This window comes from Cygnus atratus, chromosome 1, assembly GCF_013377495.2.
Source record: "Cygnus atratus isolate AKBS03 ecotype Queensland, Australia chromosome 1, CAtr_DNAZoo_HiC_assembly, whole genome shotgun sequence".
Lineage (NCBI taxonomy): Eukaryota > Metazoa > Chordata > Aves > Anseriformes > Anatidae > Cygnus > Cygnus atratus.
The window spans coordinates 188,946,907-188,963,964 of NC_066362.1; the positions used below are offsets into that span (position 1 = coordinate 188,946,907).

At 36.1% G+C, this 17,058-nt stretch overlaps 1 protein-coding gene and 1 non-coding gene across 6 annotated transcripts in view; both read right to left on the reverse strand.

The window, feature by feature from the left end:
• Positions 1–17,058, reverse strand: part of SGCG (sarcoglycan gamma) — a 136,989-nt gene that overhangs the window by 89,267 nt on the left and 30,664 nt on the right. For 2 of the 5 annotated variants that reach the window (XM_035542543.2, XM_035542540.2), the window contains exon 2: positions 7,548–7,639. The gene's annotated coding sequence lies outside the window, so the exon portion shown is untranslated. Of the gene's footprint in view, positions 1–5,635; positions 5,763–7,547; positions 7,640–17,058 lie in introns of those variants that run through there. The other 3 variants (XM_035542541.2, XM_035542547.2, XM_035542548.2) reach the window with 3 other exon arrangements.
• Positions 4,223–4,296, reverse strand: TRNAN-GUU (transfer RNA asparagine (anticodon GUU)). The gene has a single exon. It is a non-coding gene; the product is annotated as a tRNA-Asn (tRNA).

The following is a 17,058-nucleotide window of genomic DNA, read 5'->3' on the forward strand; positions in this document are numbered from 1 at the left end:
TAATAGGAAAGTCTACTAATTGCTTTCTGCTATGTATGCACCCATTACAGTTTTATTTACAATTGTGACCATGAACAATGAGCAACTGACTAGTTTCAGAGCTTTGAAACTTGTATCACAGTTGTGACAACAGAATTAGAGGCTTAAGACCTACTACCTAAACTATTTCTTGTAAGTCCAAAGAAAACTGCATGTCATGCTGAAGAACAGGTTCTGACATGCTGTTAAGAAAGGTTCTTTGTCACTTATGTACATGTTCAGACTGCTTACTACACGCATTCCAGGTTGAATTAGATTCTTATTTCAAGAGAACAACTTACTTCACTGAATGGTGATTTCTCATTTAAGCGTTTCTCCAGGAACAGAAAGAGCCACAAATTAGGCTTTCTAACCTCAGATTCTTGGAAAGTCTACACAACGTTCTATGTGCAATTTTATTACAAAATGAAGGTACATGGTGCTAGATCTTGGTACAGTAAATTCAATACTGAATAGACTTGAGGATAAAAGGAAAAGGCTAAATAATGGGTACATTCAGGAAAGAAAACTAAAACATAAGTGGACACTGTAAAATAGGGACAGAAAGTTCCAAGGGAATGCTGAAGAAAGTCACAAAGTGAATGGAAAGGTATCAAAAAAATTATATTTTCTGATAAAGCAAAGGATGAGAAACTAATTTAGCTTTCTGCACTCTTTACTTTCCTTATTTTACTATTTAGCCATTTATATGTTTCACTTACTCAACAGCCCAAATTCAAAGTTTATTTCTAGACAAGTTTCTAGACTTACAGGTTTGAATTTTCTCCTGAGTTAAAGTCATATTTTACTAGATACTTGAGTATTTCTGATACAGGATGACAGTAATTTTAATGTTCTTAATTTAGCTAGCATTTTAGATGTTTTCAGTATGACTAAGGGGATATGGCTTTATCTTCCATAAACATAATTAAAATCAGTTAACAAAGCAAATTACCAGCTGTGAATCACAGCACTATCAGTTCAATAACTGTGTAACTAAAAGCAAAATTAATAAAAGATATGGAAATAATTATTTTTTAAGTACTTTTCACAGACTCAGAAAGTTTTTACTAACAGAATTTCAATGAAATATAAAATTCAAAAAGAATTTGGGGTACTCAGATAAACACAAGCAATGGTTTTATCAAGTATAACTTTTAACAGTTTCTTCTGTGTTATGCTAATGTATTAAATGAACTGCATTTCTGCTTACCAGCATTATCTTCTTACATGCACCGAACATAGCTGTTAAATGACTCATGAAATCATGCAAAATGAAATGTAGCATGAGCAGCAAAAATGTACCATCTCCTATCCTGGTTTGTGTAGCTGCCCATACTACATAAAGCTGTCTCCATCTACGTAAAATTGTATACTACATCCATCCTTCATAAAACTTCATCCATATCACATAAAACTTGGCTGAGGGTCCCCTCTGGGTAAACATGCATCTCTAGCCCTCAAATATGACTGTCTTTTTGTGGAACAGGAATACGTGTTAGAAGCCTTTCAGTGCGACAAGAAGGTACAAGGCTTATCTGGATACTACTACAGGAATGCGGTGGTGGCTGGGTGGAGAATGGATTGAGAGCAGCTATGAACAGAAGGACTTGGGAGTGTTGGTTGACAAGAAGCTCAATATGAGCCTGTAATGTATGCTTGCGGCCCAGAAAGCCACCTGTATCCTGGGCTGCACCAAAAGCAGCGAGGCCAGCAGGGCGAGGGAGGTGATTCTCCCCCTCTGTTCTGCTCTCGTGAGACCCCACCTGGAGCCCTGCGTTCAGCTCTGGGGCCCCCAGCACAAGAAGGACATGGAAGTATTAGAGCGAGTCCAAAGGAGGGCCATGAGGATGATCAGAGGATGAACATCCATTCTATGATTCTATGTGGAGGGAACCAAATCTGATATAGCCTCATCTGCCTCATCCATGCTGACTTTTGGGTGTGTTCAATATGTTCCCTCTCTTGTTTGGCATTCAGGCCAGACCCCAATCAACAAATGAAAACTTTCAGTCAGGCAAACAGTAACTACAACCTTTTCTACCAGTCTCCCAAATATCTTCCTGTGATTTTTCAGCCCCCAGGGAATGCTGATATTAAAATAATCCTCCCTGTTACTTTTTGCTCGTAAACATTCAATCTGTCCATTTTCTTCCCTGTTTTTCCAAGTAAAATTCAAGCCCCATAATAAAGACAATTCTTACTGATTTATAGGTACTTTAAGCAGGCCAGCAGGGACTGGAGAATACTATTAACTACCAATATCCAATGACATATCTTATTTGGATAAACTGTGATGCCCTCCGTGTACTGAAACAAACTTGAAATCTGAAACATCGCAGATTGGATCGACTATTAAGACAATGAGAGGAGTAATCAAGACCAGTACATAATAATAATAACAATAATAACAATAAAAATAATAATAATGAGAATATTCTGCAAAATATTTCCCAAAAGATATTAGAATCATTGAAAAATTTAGGATGTAATCATACATTGCTACAAGCTTCATGAAAATGAGACTTAAAACAGTAGAATAAAGCCCATTAAAGTCTCCACTGAGAGACTGCAGTGGACAAGAAGACACTTATTAAATATTAGAACACCTGCATGAGGAAACACCCTGTAAATGTCCCTGTTATGGAAAACCACCAGTAACCTCATTAAACATCTAAGAGAATCAACTTTGAGAATTAAATCCACAGGAAATCCAGGTTACTTAATTCCAACACATGAAAACAATTAAAAACTGCAAGATGTCAGAACCTGTGATTTGAATCTCATACAAAAGGCATTACTTTTGGAATAAATCTCAAATGCTGCTCAAAAAAGAGGAAACTTATATGACCAGAAAATTATTCTCTGACTTTTGGCAGAGGCTTGGGTTTGTATGATACAATTTATTCATTTTTTTCCTTTCAACTGTTCTTTGAAAACTGTTTTCCCATTAATAAGAACATTTTTTTGCATGAAGATCTTCAATATTAAGTATGGCCACATATATTTGTGTAATTACAAACTTATTTCAGTATTTTATCTTCTATTATTGGAACTTTATGATTATACATTAAAAGGGTGGTGAGGCCCTGGAACAGGTTGCAAAGAGAAGCTGTGGATGCCCCATACCTGGAGGTGTTCAAAGCCAGGCTGGATGGGGCTTTAAGCAACCTGGTCTGGTGGGAGGTGTCCCTGCCAATGGCAGGGCCATTGGGATTAGATGGTCTTTAAGGTCCATTTCAGCCCAAACCATACTGTGATGTTATGATACTACGATCTTCCCAGGCACAGAGGTGAGGCTCACTGGTCTGTAGTTCCCTGGGTCCTCCTTGCTACGCCTTCTAAAAATGGGAGTGATGTTTCCCTTTTTCCAGTCACCAGGGACTTCACCTGACTGCCAGGACTTTTCAAACATGATGGAGAGAGGCTTGGCACTCCATCAACCAGTTCCCTCGGGACCCTGGGATGCACAGTTTCGGGCCCCATAGACTTGTACCTGTTCAGTTCCATCAGGTGGTCTCAAACCTGCTCTTTGCTTACAGTGGTGGGAGGGACTTTGCTGCCCGAGCCCCTGCCCAGAGGTTCAGGGACTTGAGAGCTGTGGGAAGCCTGACTGGCAGTGGAGACTGAAGCAAAGAACCTGCTGAGACTGCAGCAAAGAACCTGTTGAGTACCTCAGCCTTCTCCATGTCTGTCGTTACCAGTTCTCCCTTCTTGTTTGTCAGATGGGAACACTCTCTTTGGCCTTTCTTTTTTAAGCAAGGTAGCTCTAGAATCACTTTTTTTAATTCTTTGCATCCCTTGCCAAGCTCAGTTCCATCTGTGCCTTGGCTCTCCTGATCCCATCCCTGCATGTGCAGACAGCATCCCTGTGCTCTTCCCAGGCCCCATGTCCCTGCTTCCGCTGCCTGTGCATTTCTCTCTTACGCTGTAGTTTGCCCATCAGGTACTTGCTGAGCTGTTCCATTTCCTGCCTTCCCTGCTTGATTTCTTAGGCACGGGGATGGACAGCTGTTGTGCTCTAAGAAAAGTGTCCTTCAAGAGTTACCAGCTCGTCTGTCCCTGAGGACTGTTTCCCAGGGGATCTCATCCACTAATGGAATGTTTAAAGAGCTGGAATGTGGCTCTTCTAAAGGTGAGGGTCGTTACTTTGCTATTTGTCAGGCTCACATTCCATAAGATCACGACCAGAAACCTTGCAGCCCGTCCCTGGGTGGGCTCGAACCACCAACCTTTCGGTTAACAGCCGAACGCGCTAACCCATTGCGCCACAGAGACACAGAAACTTGGAGCCTTTGATTTTTAATTTAATTCCATGCTGTTGTTCTTACACTTTGGTGGTATAACAGCATCATTTGTTTTTCATTACGAAATCAAAAGGAGGTCTGTATCTAATACATGTGTACCACATTTGTTTAGGTAGGTGGTAAACAGACATTCAGCTTAGCCAAGGTAGCATCAGTGCTGACTCTGCATTGCAACTGAAAACTACAAAAATCTTAACTAATTGAAACCTTCCAGGACTCTTTGGCACACAGTTATTACAGTTCACCCGTTTGGATGTAGCTATGCAGACCAGAATTCACCTTACTAATCACAGATAACAGCCAGAGCTACCTAGGCCCCCTCCATGGAAAATGGAGAGGCCAGGACATGATTCGCCACCTCCTCAAGAATGTATTTTAGATCTGGTAAAACCTCCCATGTCTCTATAAAAGGAGGTTAGGTGACTGGTGTTGATGCAGTCAAATCACATTCCTATACTTTGGTAATAACAAAGTTCATTCTGATGCATGATTAAATATTCAGTGCTAGCACCTGACAGAGACACACCAAGTGTCTTCCACTAAATCATTTGATAATATGTCACTAACCCACTGATATTTACTTAGCCATTTTCTTGCAGTCATTGAAATTATCCAAGAGAAAGTATATTTGAATTCAAGGTGACTACAAACCTGTAAAAGGAGTTCTGTATACACAGTTTTACACTACTTATTAATGCAAGTAAGCTGGATTCACATCCAAAGAAGTAATAATTCATTTTGATAACAGTTCCTCAGACAGAAGTTTAGTATCACACTGTCATACCAAAAAGAAGTGTTCAGCAGAAGCAAGGAATCCATTCTTTACTGAATTTAACTTTCAGTATGTGATAGATAAACAGAAAAACTTCAAACTACAGACATCAGATATATACTTCTGCAAATCAGATTTATATATGTATAAAAATATCTGTGAGTACTCCTAAGATACTGTACAGAATTTAAAAAGTACTAAAAGTTAGCTTCTTAATATTACACAAGTGCAAGTTTATACTTTGCAACTTAATACCACCTCTAAGTGTTAAAACAAACATACTTAAATTAACAGAATCTAAAACTATAACTATATAAAAATTAAAACTTAAATTTAGGTCCTAAAAAGGATTGTATAAGCAGCAACATGATTCTTAATTGAGGACAGAAAAAGCCTGATATGTTGCACAGAAAATCAGATTGGAGCGAAGTTCAAAATATCCATAGATTAAGCAAAGACCAAACCAAAACCAATTTGATCATTAATATGCTAACATTTTAACATGAAATAAAAAGAAATCTAAAAATATGTTACTTACCTTAGAGATCTGAAAGAATGTGGACTTCTGAATAAACTACAATCAGACCCTTCCCAAGAGAGAATTGTCTAACTTTTCCACTACTTGCAAATCTGGAGTGGAAGATATTTTAGGCCTGGCCAAATATCACTGGAAGAAAATTTGCTCACATGTTTGGCTGTGTTTTACATTCCATCCTGTTGCTCTGGCATACAGACACAGCTAATTTTAATCTGTGACATAAGCAGCCAATTCTACTGCTAAAATGGTTGTGTGCTGACTCTAGAAATGAACTGTCCCACTGTAAGATAGAACCAATCCATAATGCATACTAAAATGGCAAAACCTGTTTTATCAAAAAACCCAACTGCTTTATTAAAATCTAAGAATATGCAGCACTTCACAGAATTTGAATGTAAATACTATTAGCATAGCTGTTAAGAGCACAAAATAAAAAATAGGAACAAAAGGACTTCTGTTTTCTTTTCTGAATCCATGTGTAATATCCAACTAAATTTTAAGTCATTTTTTGATAAATACTATTTTTAATACTAATGCTATTCTAACCATTATTCTACTGGCTGGTATATAAAGTTCCTTTCAAAAACCAAATACATAGATTATAACATAGTTATAATAGTACATATGAATTTTATATAACAATTACATTAACAGTTATTAACCTTCCCCAAAAGTTAAGCTACTCTTGATATTTAAGAAAGATGTATATAAATACCAAGAGCCTTATAAAACAAACAAAAAGAAGTTTCATATATGAGATGTTTTAAGATGATCTTTTAGAAATTATGAGACACCTTTCTTACGTGTCATTTAAGCTTTGAGTTTTCAAATGCAGAAAACAAGAATTTCAGCCCTGCACTGATTACATTAAACTGACTATACAAACACTGAACCACAGACTTTCTGTTCAACCTATGATACTTCAGAATCTATGCTGGTAACTGTCTGCAGTTTTAAACCCATTAAAACATACATTTGTAAGATTTACTGAATAAAAGTCCAGTAGATGTGTGCTATGTGAGGCATTGTAATCATCATCCATATGTCTGGACAATTTTATTTCTCAAACCAGAATGTTTCCTTTTTTCTAGCACTGCACTCACACTGTTATCATGCTCTAAAAGATGAAGCTCCTATCAGACATTCAACAGCTGCAGATCATAAATTTAGGACTGACACAAATCCAACTGATCACAGGCTTACAAGATATTTTTTTTTCTTTTATGAATTCTGTGGCCTTTAATCCTTTATCAGATTGTTTATATATACAAATGAAGTAGTTCTTTTCTATACAAATGAATTAATTCATTGATATCTGACAAAAAAGAAAAATAGTTGTCATAATGAAATATTTATAAACATCTTTAAAATAGCTTTTATATTTAAACTCATGGATTTATGAAAAATGGGATGAAAACATTTGAGTATTGTGTTAACACAAAAGCTTCTCTTTAATTGAAAATCCATGTCAGTATGAGAGGAAGAAACCTATAAATACTGGATGCTTTTGAAAGATTCAAGACAGGTATTGTTTAGGTGATCGGGCATTCACATCCAGCAATTTCTTGCAAAACTGTTTGTCCGTTCTTGGAGATAAGCAGAGGACCACATAAAAGTGGATAGAAGACCAAAACAAAAGCAACATTTTAACTGCACTTTAATAGGTTTCCTTTTGGCATATCTGTAATTAACTGATTTCTCAATTTATGTATATATATCCTAACATAGTGCCTAGCTATAGAAAGAGATTAGATTACATGCCACTGTAGCTGTTTATGGACAGAACTCCTGTGCTATTTTCCCTGTCTGATTACTCCTCTTGGTCTATATTCCTGATGTCTTTTGTCTGTTCTTCTACCTATCAAATATCTGCAAAGTAGAAATTCTAAAAATGAAAAGAACAAATAAATACCTCAGTTAGTATCTTCTGAAGTTCTCATGAAGCACGATTGGAGCAAGAGCAACTGTCAGTGAATTCTGTATCATCTGAAGGCAGCTGTCTTCCTATTCAAATGAAAAGAAAGAAAAAGGAAAATTTTTCATGGATATGGGGAAAAGAACAGGGTATATTCTGAACTGTCCTCCTGAGTACTTTAACTGACCACATCTTACAAGTGATAGACCAAAATTCACGGAACACAAACAAAAAAAACCACTGGACACACAGCTCCTGTTTGGACTGAAAACAGGATCATCAGCATTATTTATAGTGAATGGGAAATAAATCTTAGTCTAAAATCTATGTGAAAAATAATAAGATTTCTCTTGCAATGTTAATATTCCATCTACTATTAGAGTGTGTTAGTGTAGTGAGCAATGGCTTAAGTCATGGGCCTCACTGCATCTGTATGACAACTTAGGTCTTCCTTGGAGTCAAGTAATTATTGTCCCAGTCCAAGAAACTTGATGTCCTGTTTCTCACAAAAAGCTTCCAACCTCCTTTTCATTTGGATTTTGAAAGTCAGTGCCTGGCAACTTAGTCCTGGAAAGGTAACTAACCAAACGTATTTATCTTCCACATTGACAGGACTCCTCATACCAATACTTGCCCAACTAGAGCAAGAACCAAATACAGGATTTAGAGGCTGAGTTTCAAGTAGTAGGTAATTATAAACTCCTGTAATTCCAGATTTATAATACAAACATAATTATTTATTAATTTCAAGAAGTACACAAAAACTTACACCATGAGAAAACAATGAAAAAAGATACATAAATTGTGGTTTGAATATTCTAACATCAAAATATGTCACTTCTTTATATAAATGGTTTACAGTTTTAACCAAAATTTTGCGTATACCTACAAAATTTCAAAAACTGCTCATCCCTCAAAGTAAAAGACAACAAAGTGGTGGAGAAGACAATCACCACCATTTATCAGTTTAACTAATTCATCCAACTAAAAGAGACATAAAAGTCCTTTGGTCCTATTTGTATCAACTTCTCTAAAAGCTGGTCAGTGTCAGTAACACTCCCTCTTCAGAAGAAAACAAGATACCCCAACTCTCTTGTATTCCCAAAATTACATTGCAAGAGATATCCTTCTCCATACTTAAAAATGAAGCTAACTGAGAATAGAAGTCCTCTACTGCTGAACAACTGTGATTATATGGAAAAGAGCAAATATAGCTAAAATTGGATGTGTAAGGGTGTACAACAGCAGATAAAACCAAGTTTTCCTGTATAGAATATTAAATAATCCCTTGATAAGAGTTCAGAAAGGTCAAATAATAAAATGATAGCAACCTATGTTAATGATAAAACAGCAGATACTTTGGACAAATAAAATTCATATCAAATATTACACCTACTGGAATTATCAAATGAAAAAATAAAAACAAAACAAACAAACAAAAAAAAAACACAAACCAAACCAAACAAAAAAAAAACCCTACAACTAAGTATCTACTAGAATCACTGAATGCAAAACACAACTGAATTATCAAAGAATTAAACTGGGGGATAATTTTATTAACAAATGTTCAAAAGATATAAAAGGTAGTTAGTCACTAGTCATCTCTGGACTGCTGAGAACTGAAGGAAAAATGTTCATATCTTTTTAATTCTTCTTGTTGTGCATGTTAGTCACTTGTGAGCTTGAGTAATGATGCAATAGAAACATCACGTTTTCAAGAGTTTTTTTTTTTTTTTTTCACTTCTCCTGACTTTCCACTGCTTTTAGAAGGTATAATATGTTATGAAACAAGAAATGATGGAAACAAATTTTTCTAGTGTTCTTCTCCAAAGCATTTTGATTTAGATGTCTTTGCGATGTTTTTTTAAAAATTTATAAGGGATAGGAGAGCAGGCCATTTTGGGATAGACTGAGACCTTGCTCCTTCCTAAGAACAGGGCTAAAGTGAGTATCTCATTAAGGGATGTCATCTTCTAAACCTGAGCAAAACAGTGAGCTAAACGAGGACTTAATCTTAAACATATAAATAGAAAGAAGTGTTTAGAAGATAATGTTGCACCTATTTGAGCTATAAAAATGTGATCATTTTAAATAGTTACTTACACAAGGTGGAAAATATTCCAAAAGCAACATTTTGGAATATAAACAAAATAAAATGTAAGAGCAGAAAGTGATAGGAACCCAAATACACAAGGCTTTAAAACACACCTGCCTAGACTGTTTCATTATGCCAACACATACAAGGAGGTTCAAAACAGCTTTGAAACCCCAAATAGTTAACTTTTAATAGCGCATGAACAAGTATACTTCTAATATAGAAAAATATCAAAATGACTAAGCAAGACAAGATAAAAATAAAAGGACTTATTTATAAGTATCCAACTGCCCAGAGTGTCAGTGCACAGCAGGCCCTTGTGTCTGGTTTCAACTAAATTTTTCCATATGTGAACATGAACAGCTGGCTGTGGGTCTGTTCCCAATCATCTTATCAGTGTTTCAATCTCTGCATCAGCTGTTATCTCCCAACTCCTTGCTGCCACACCTCTATCAAGCAGATTCAAACTGTAACAGAGGGCTAGTTTTGTTTTTTGTTGGTAGTTTTTGTTGATTTTTTGTGTTTTATTAATTTTTATCTTCTGCTTGGATTGTATCTTTACATATTTTTGTTAAATAAGTCCTTTATTTCTGGGAGTTTAACTCTGCATGAGCCTTTAAAGAGGCTAAGTAGTGAGGCAGCAAGTTAAAAACTGCACGTGTACATTGTGCTTACTGCTGTACTCTGCAAAAATAAGCCTGACAGGTGAACTAGAATAGATGTAAGATTAGACTTCTTTTAAAAAAAAAAAATTAAGGAGCAAACATTTAAGCTCAGTATTATAGACTCTTTTCAAGAAGCAAATTGAGAAGTGAAAGACTCATTTGCAGTCTGCAGTTTTTATGCTGACTAGAAGACATGGAGAGATGTTGCTGCAGTAGTATCCTGAAGGCAAAAGATGTTGCCAAACCTAATACTGCAGAAAGAGAATAAAAAAAATCTTGAATGTCCAAGCAGATTTAGAATGATTTTGTCCTATTTTACAATTTGGAGAATGCTTTTATTGTACCAGGTATGAAATTCAACTAATGTTGGCTTGTGGAAGCTAATTGTTAGCTTTTTCTCAGGAAGAAAACCAGAAATGTATACTTTGATTTATACGGAACTCTATGCAATTCTACACAGGACAATGGACTAAAGCACATTTTAATGGGTTCATACTTTTGTGCATTGGAATTTTTATTTTGGTGCATGATTTACTATGCTAATTCAGCTCCACCTGCAGACAGTCTGAGACATGTAGAAAAATGTATTTACAGTTATATTCTGCACATGCATGTCAAATAACTTCCACAACAGTCAACAGTACTGGAAATCATCATAGAAAGAACTATACTTTATGTTCTTTGGTCTGAACTTTTACACCACTTGTCCTTTACTAAAAAGTAAAGCAAAAGTCTCAAACCCACTAAACTTCCAGAGCAGGATATTCTAATCTTCTGCCTTGGGATATCTGAACTCTGAAGAATTCAAGTCAAATGCACGGCTGTCATCTGACTGCATCAAACAGAAAGCTGACTGACTACATCTCTTTGTCAGTGACATGGACAATGAGACGGAGTGCTCCCTCAGCAAGTTTGCCAATGACACCAAGCCGGGTGGTGTGGTCGACATGCTGGAGGCAAGGAATGTCATCCAGAGGGACCTTGGAAGAAGGACATGGACTTGTTGGAGCGAGTCCAGAGGAGGGCCATGAGGATGATCAGAGGGCTGGAGCACCTCTGCTGTGTGCTTGCTGAGGGGGAGGGAGCTGGGGTTGTTCAGCCTGGAGAAGAGAATGCTCCAGGAAGACCTCATTGCTATTCCTTTTATCTCCATTCTTTTTTCTTGTTTCTTTTCCTACTTACAGATACACCAGATGTATAGCTGACTTTCTATGTTAAAAAGACCCCCATTTTCCTTTATCATCAAACTTCATGTTATTTGTCAAGAATATTTAATATTTCACTATACATAAGGATACATTATGATTAAATAATTACATCTATTATACTCTATGTATCATAACAATTTTGTATTAATACATAATACCTACATAATTAAATATATTTAATACTAACATAGTAAGATAGCTACATCTAATCTGCACTTGAAATAAAAACGTGACAGAAAGCCTAGTTTAAATCCTGTGCTTCAGTGCCCGCTTCTTTAGTTTGAATAGTTTTCCAGTCAAGAAAAGTACCAGCATGTATATTCCCCAAAAGAAAAGTAGAAGCATGGGGGAGGAGGGGTGGGGTGGGTTTGGGAGTTCACGCACATAAAAGAAAAATGTTTCCTGTTTCAAAAGATTTAGAATAAGCCAAGTGGAGACATGAAAATTACAGTGCTCTGGCCAGGACACTAACAGGAACCATGGTTGCAGAGCTCATTCCCTGACAGACTGAATACCAGGCAAGTTTTAGTGGGTTACAATTTTATATTTGGAGCAAGCGAGTATTGAATTATTTCCATAGGAGAAACCTGCACAAGTTTTATTTTCGTAAAACTGTAGTCATTAATAACAGTAAGAAAAAGATAAACAACTAGTTAAAGATTTCTAAGAAAAGGTGTAGTGCTAATGTAGTGCTTCTTTGTTAAGCCACTGGAAAATGTGACTGTGGATGGTAATAATTCAGATCAGCATGTATGCTGAAAGAAAAAAAAAAAGAGAACGAGTAAGACTTTGTCTAGCTAGTATAAATTATATGAAAACATTCTTAATAATTTGTTGAGTCCTAAAGAGAACTTATTTTGTTTCACAGAGTCAGCTTTCAAATTCTCAGAAGTACTTCTAAAAACATGAACTGAAATTTAAAAGCTAACAAAAGAAAACAGGAAAAGAAAAAAGAACTAAACTTTGTTACGAATTAACCCAAATGTCTGTCTTAGCTAGTAAGTAAAATATGGTCATTTACCTAACTAAATATGGGTCCAAGAGAAATGGGGATGTTTGTATAAACCAATGAGTGAGCACAATAAGTATATACTGAATCTGTATCCTCCATTTTATTTAGGAATAATCTAGAAAAAAAAATAATAATTTCAGTTCAGTTAAAAACAGCAACAATGAAGATGCCAGATGGATAAGAAATTTGCACGTTTACATCATCTATTTCTAAATATTTTATATTTACACATATAAAACAGAACTTAAAAGTGTATCTGCTTAAATATTCCCCTTACAGTGAAATCCTCAAAATAAAGCAGAAGTTTTTAAATCTCAATTACATTACAAAATATAATTTTATTATTATTATTATTATTTAGTAGAGAACCTAAAATCAGCAAGGTGAGGCAGAATATAAACCAAAGAAAAATAATTTATAAACCAAAGAAAGTTTATAAGTAATTTCCTACCCATTTCTCTCTGCTCAAAGAGAATCCTTGCTTTCAGACCTGATATGTGTCACCTCAATGAGTTTATGAGTTGCAGAAAACTCTGAAATTTCCTTCAGAATCAAGGAAGATTGTATTTTATCACTCATGAAATCTGACTCACAGCTCCCTGGCCTTTGCGGCAATTTCTCATCTTGGTTGTTCCTCTTGAGCTGCAGGCTCCTAGCCCCTTTGCTGTGTTTGCTTCTCTCTGCCTTTTTTACTCATTGATAAACTTGCATTTTCTGAAGTCTTCTTTTCTGGACTATATTTCAATGTCCTTAAGCAATGACCAACCTTCCCTGATTCCATGAGGTCTTTCTTAATCGATCACAGTAAGTAAGAAGAACAAAAAAAACCTAAGTTAGGCAGTCTGCCACATTCACCTGTATTTAAAAAAGCATCTTAAGCAGTAGGATGAGATAGTTTAATGAACAAAAGGACACACTTTTCTTCAACAGTTTGCACAACACATGCCACGTTATAATTAAGTACTCTCTGAAATCAGACGTATTCCCAATGTTACTGAATGAAATAATTTCTCGCAGACTGTAGGAAAAATCTTTTATCCAATACCAATTATTTGTGGAAGTTTCTTTTGGTAACCACAAAAAAAAAGCCATGTTCTCAAAGCACTTTTTATTCCTTTAAAACTATGCTATAAAAAAGTGAATGATTAATGATTTTACATCTCACAAATTGTCCTGTTCTCAGGCAGATTACTCTTAATCTTGCACTCAAAATCATACTACACCCTATGACTCACCAAAAGAATGTCAGGAAAAAGATCTTTAAAATTACAAAAACGGGAAGGAGAAAAATGGCAGAATAATAAGCATTTTTAGTGCTATAAAGTAAACCAGCCTAACACACATACACATTAGCTATTATTTCGGAAACTAGAAGTACACAGTGTTTTGTAGCATTTCCGTTTTCATTCTGGATGATCCTGCAAGAATCCAACTCCCTCACTGCTGTGTAACTTCTAAACCTTACCAGTTCAAAATCATAACGTTAGGTACCATATGGGTAGCATCAACTCACAGAAAAGTGAAAGAAAGAACTCTCCACCTTGAAGGCCTGGGCAATCTTTGGTAAACAAAATGCAGGTATGTTTGAAAGTGTAATTTAAGCGATGACTTCCTGAGATCAATCTGTGGATATTCTGTACTGAACCACAGTTCAGAATGCCAGATTGATGTACTTACTCTAGAATCTCTCAATCAAGATGATTGTCCTCATCAGGCAGACAATGGAAGCTCAGCATTTAGCTGATATGCTCAGGAATTTTTACCCTCCTGAGGTTCTAGGAAAACACAGAGAAGGCCAATGGAAAAGAAGCAGAACAAGGAAAAACAACTTTTCTCACCAACCACCGTAATAAGATAGCAATTTGTGCTCTGACCTGTGGAAAAAATTCAAACAGCCTTTAAAGAGCAAGAACAGAACTGTAGAGCAAACTATTTTTAAGAATCTGCTTTGAAGATCTGAACTTGTAAAGAAGTAGAGCCTTACTGCCAAAAGTCAAGTCACAGCTCTTGAACCATCAAATGTTTTTTGAGCTACCATTCACTATAAGACTGTAAAAATAACAATATTAATGTTAACAATATACCCCAGCAATCTGTTGGCCCTTTCGAGATTTTAGCTTTGCCAAAATGCAAGCAGAAAAATTAGGCACATGAGAAATGTATTTAATTAGGAACTTGCCATCTGGCATAAGCAAGTAAATTATAAGCGTAGCCCTTTTAATATAGAAGAAGCTATAATCAGCTGGGGAATAGACCATAAGCTATTTCTTGTTTGACTGAAATGCCTAAGTTAGGTGTGGGGATACTGCAATTATCAAATATTTGAAGCATTATCCACGAGGCCGAGCTGTGGGTAACCACAACAAGCAGAGTAACTGTTGTAAAACTGTTGACTTAAAATTGATGGATATAAACCAGCAGTTTTGGTAGCCTTTAGGAATCTGACACCATACTTTTTAAAGTACGGTCAGAACATACTAGGAAAATAAATAGTTCAATTAGTTTAAGCAAGAAATAAAAGCATGCATAACTTTCTTTTGGAGTGCTATCCAGAGCAATGCTTATTATAATTAGGCATCCCATTCTGACAGGCTATTTTGAAAAAAAAACAAGAGCCACGTACAGAAACAGTCAACAAAATGCAGTAGGCTTCACTCAGCTACTCTCGTTGTGCTGACCAGGCGACTACTGGTTTGATTTTAATAATAAACACCATCAACAAATGACAAAGTTTCTTCTTCTGTGAACTTGTGACCTGTAATAGTTTGGAATCAATAGTCAAAGAAACTGAAATTACGATTAACATTTTTTTCCCTATTATTTAATCAAAACATTTTACTTTACATTTTTACTCCTCACTCTTCAGTAGCTTTACATCTGCTGAAGCAAGAACAGCTGTGTTCTACTTCATACGATCAACTCATTTACTGTCTGGACAGCTGTAGTAGTACCTAAGCAGGCTGCTCCACTTTCAGCTGGGCAGTCTAGCACACAGTCCATCAGCTCTTAGATGACTATTGCAGGACCAAACCTAAAGCCAAGTCACAGACCAGGCCCTCCAGCAGGAAACAATGTCCAGAAACTCAATGACTCTTTCCCAAGATACAGGTGTCTGACAGCCTCTGGCCCACTATTTATTTATTTATTTATTTGTTTGTTTTAATATTTCAAAGCAGATAATCACCAAAATCAGTGTAAAAGTGTGTTGTCCGAATCAGCTACTGTATAAATAAAATGGACCCTTTTATTCACAGTATAATTACCTGCAGTACACAGTTTAACCATGACTTACGGTCCTCTGTACGGTTTCTAGCATTTTCTACAGAAGTATTCTTGATGTTTCCTGGAATATTGATTGGAAGAGGCCTTAAAGGATGACCAGTAATGTATGAGTAGTTAGTTCCAAGCCTTTCAGATTTTCAGAATGGGCACATACCTTTGGGGCTCTTTTTCTTTAATTACGGTTGTTCAATTTATAATTGACCAATTTTACCTGCCTTAGAGGATCCTTAAAATTTGATTCTGGGCTTGGCAAAAACATCAAGAGCTGACCAATTAATTTTTATATTCTTAAACAAGCTTGAGTAGATGCTTAATGTTCTTCTTTTTTCTTATTAATTGCTCAATGTGCTTGGATTTTAAGCTTTCCCTAAAATTTGTGGATATATTGATTCACTACCAATAGCTAGCAGTTTTTATTTCTTATACAATTTAATACTCCTTGTCTGCCTTACATATAGTAGCCCCAAAAGAAAAAGACAAAACAAACAACCAAAAAACCATGTATGAAGCTGCATTTTAAAACAGACATAAAATCTAACACATCCCTGAGTGACTATATAAACCCCCAGATTTGCCCACAGGTCTCTACTGGTTGCCATAGGATGGAGGAAACAAAAAGGATGATTTTTTTAGGTTACTGAAGTAGTTCAAGCAGAAAAGATCTGGTCACTATATTCAGATTTTCTCTGGAAGATGGTACAGGGAGAGAAGCACTATTTTAGATACTTGTATTCTCCTTAAATTTTTAACATTGAATCAAGGAGGGACTGCTACTTTATCACCTAGGGCTTGAAGAGAAATTTCCTCCTGCGGTATTGACTTTCATGATGAGGTTCCTGGATGTGGTTACTGAAGATTCACATAGCCATGCTCGTCCTGCAGCCACATGGATGACCAAGAGACTGCAAAAAGGTGAAGACAATGACACATCTCTATGTTACATACTCAGAAACTGTATGGAAGCAGTGGAATGAAAATGTGTTTGGACTATTGCTAGGGGAAAAATGCTGGGAAAATGATAGGGAAGGAAGGTAGTAACGATGCTTCACATGAAGACTGCACACTGAGAGATCAGGACAAGAGCAGATGGTAAACTTCCAAAGGGAAGCTTTACCATATTGAGATCAGCCACAAGAGACAGACCTTGAACAAAGGAGGAAGAGTATTCTCAGACAACTGTTTTAATAACCAGTCTGGCATATAGCTCTTCTGCTCTTGATGCTTAAGATATAGGTTACAGGATAAA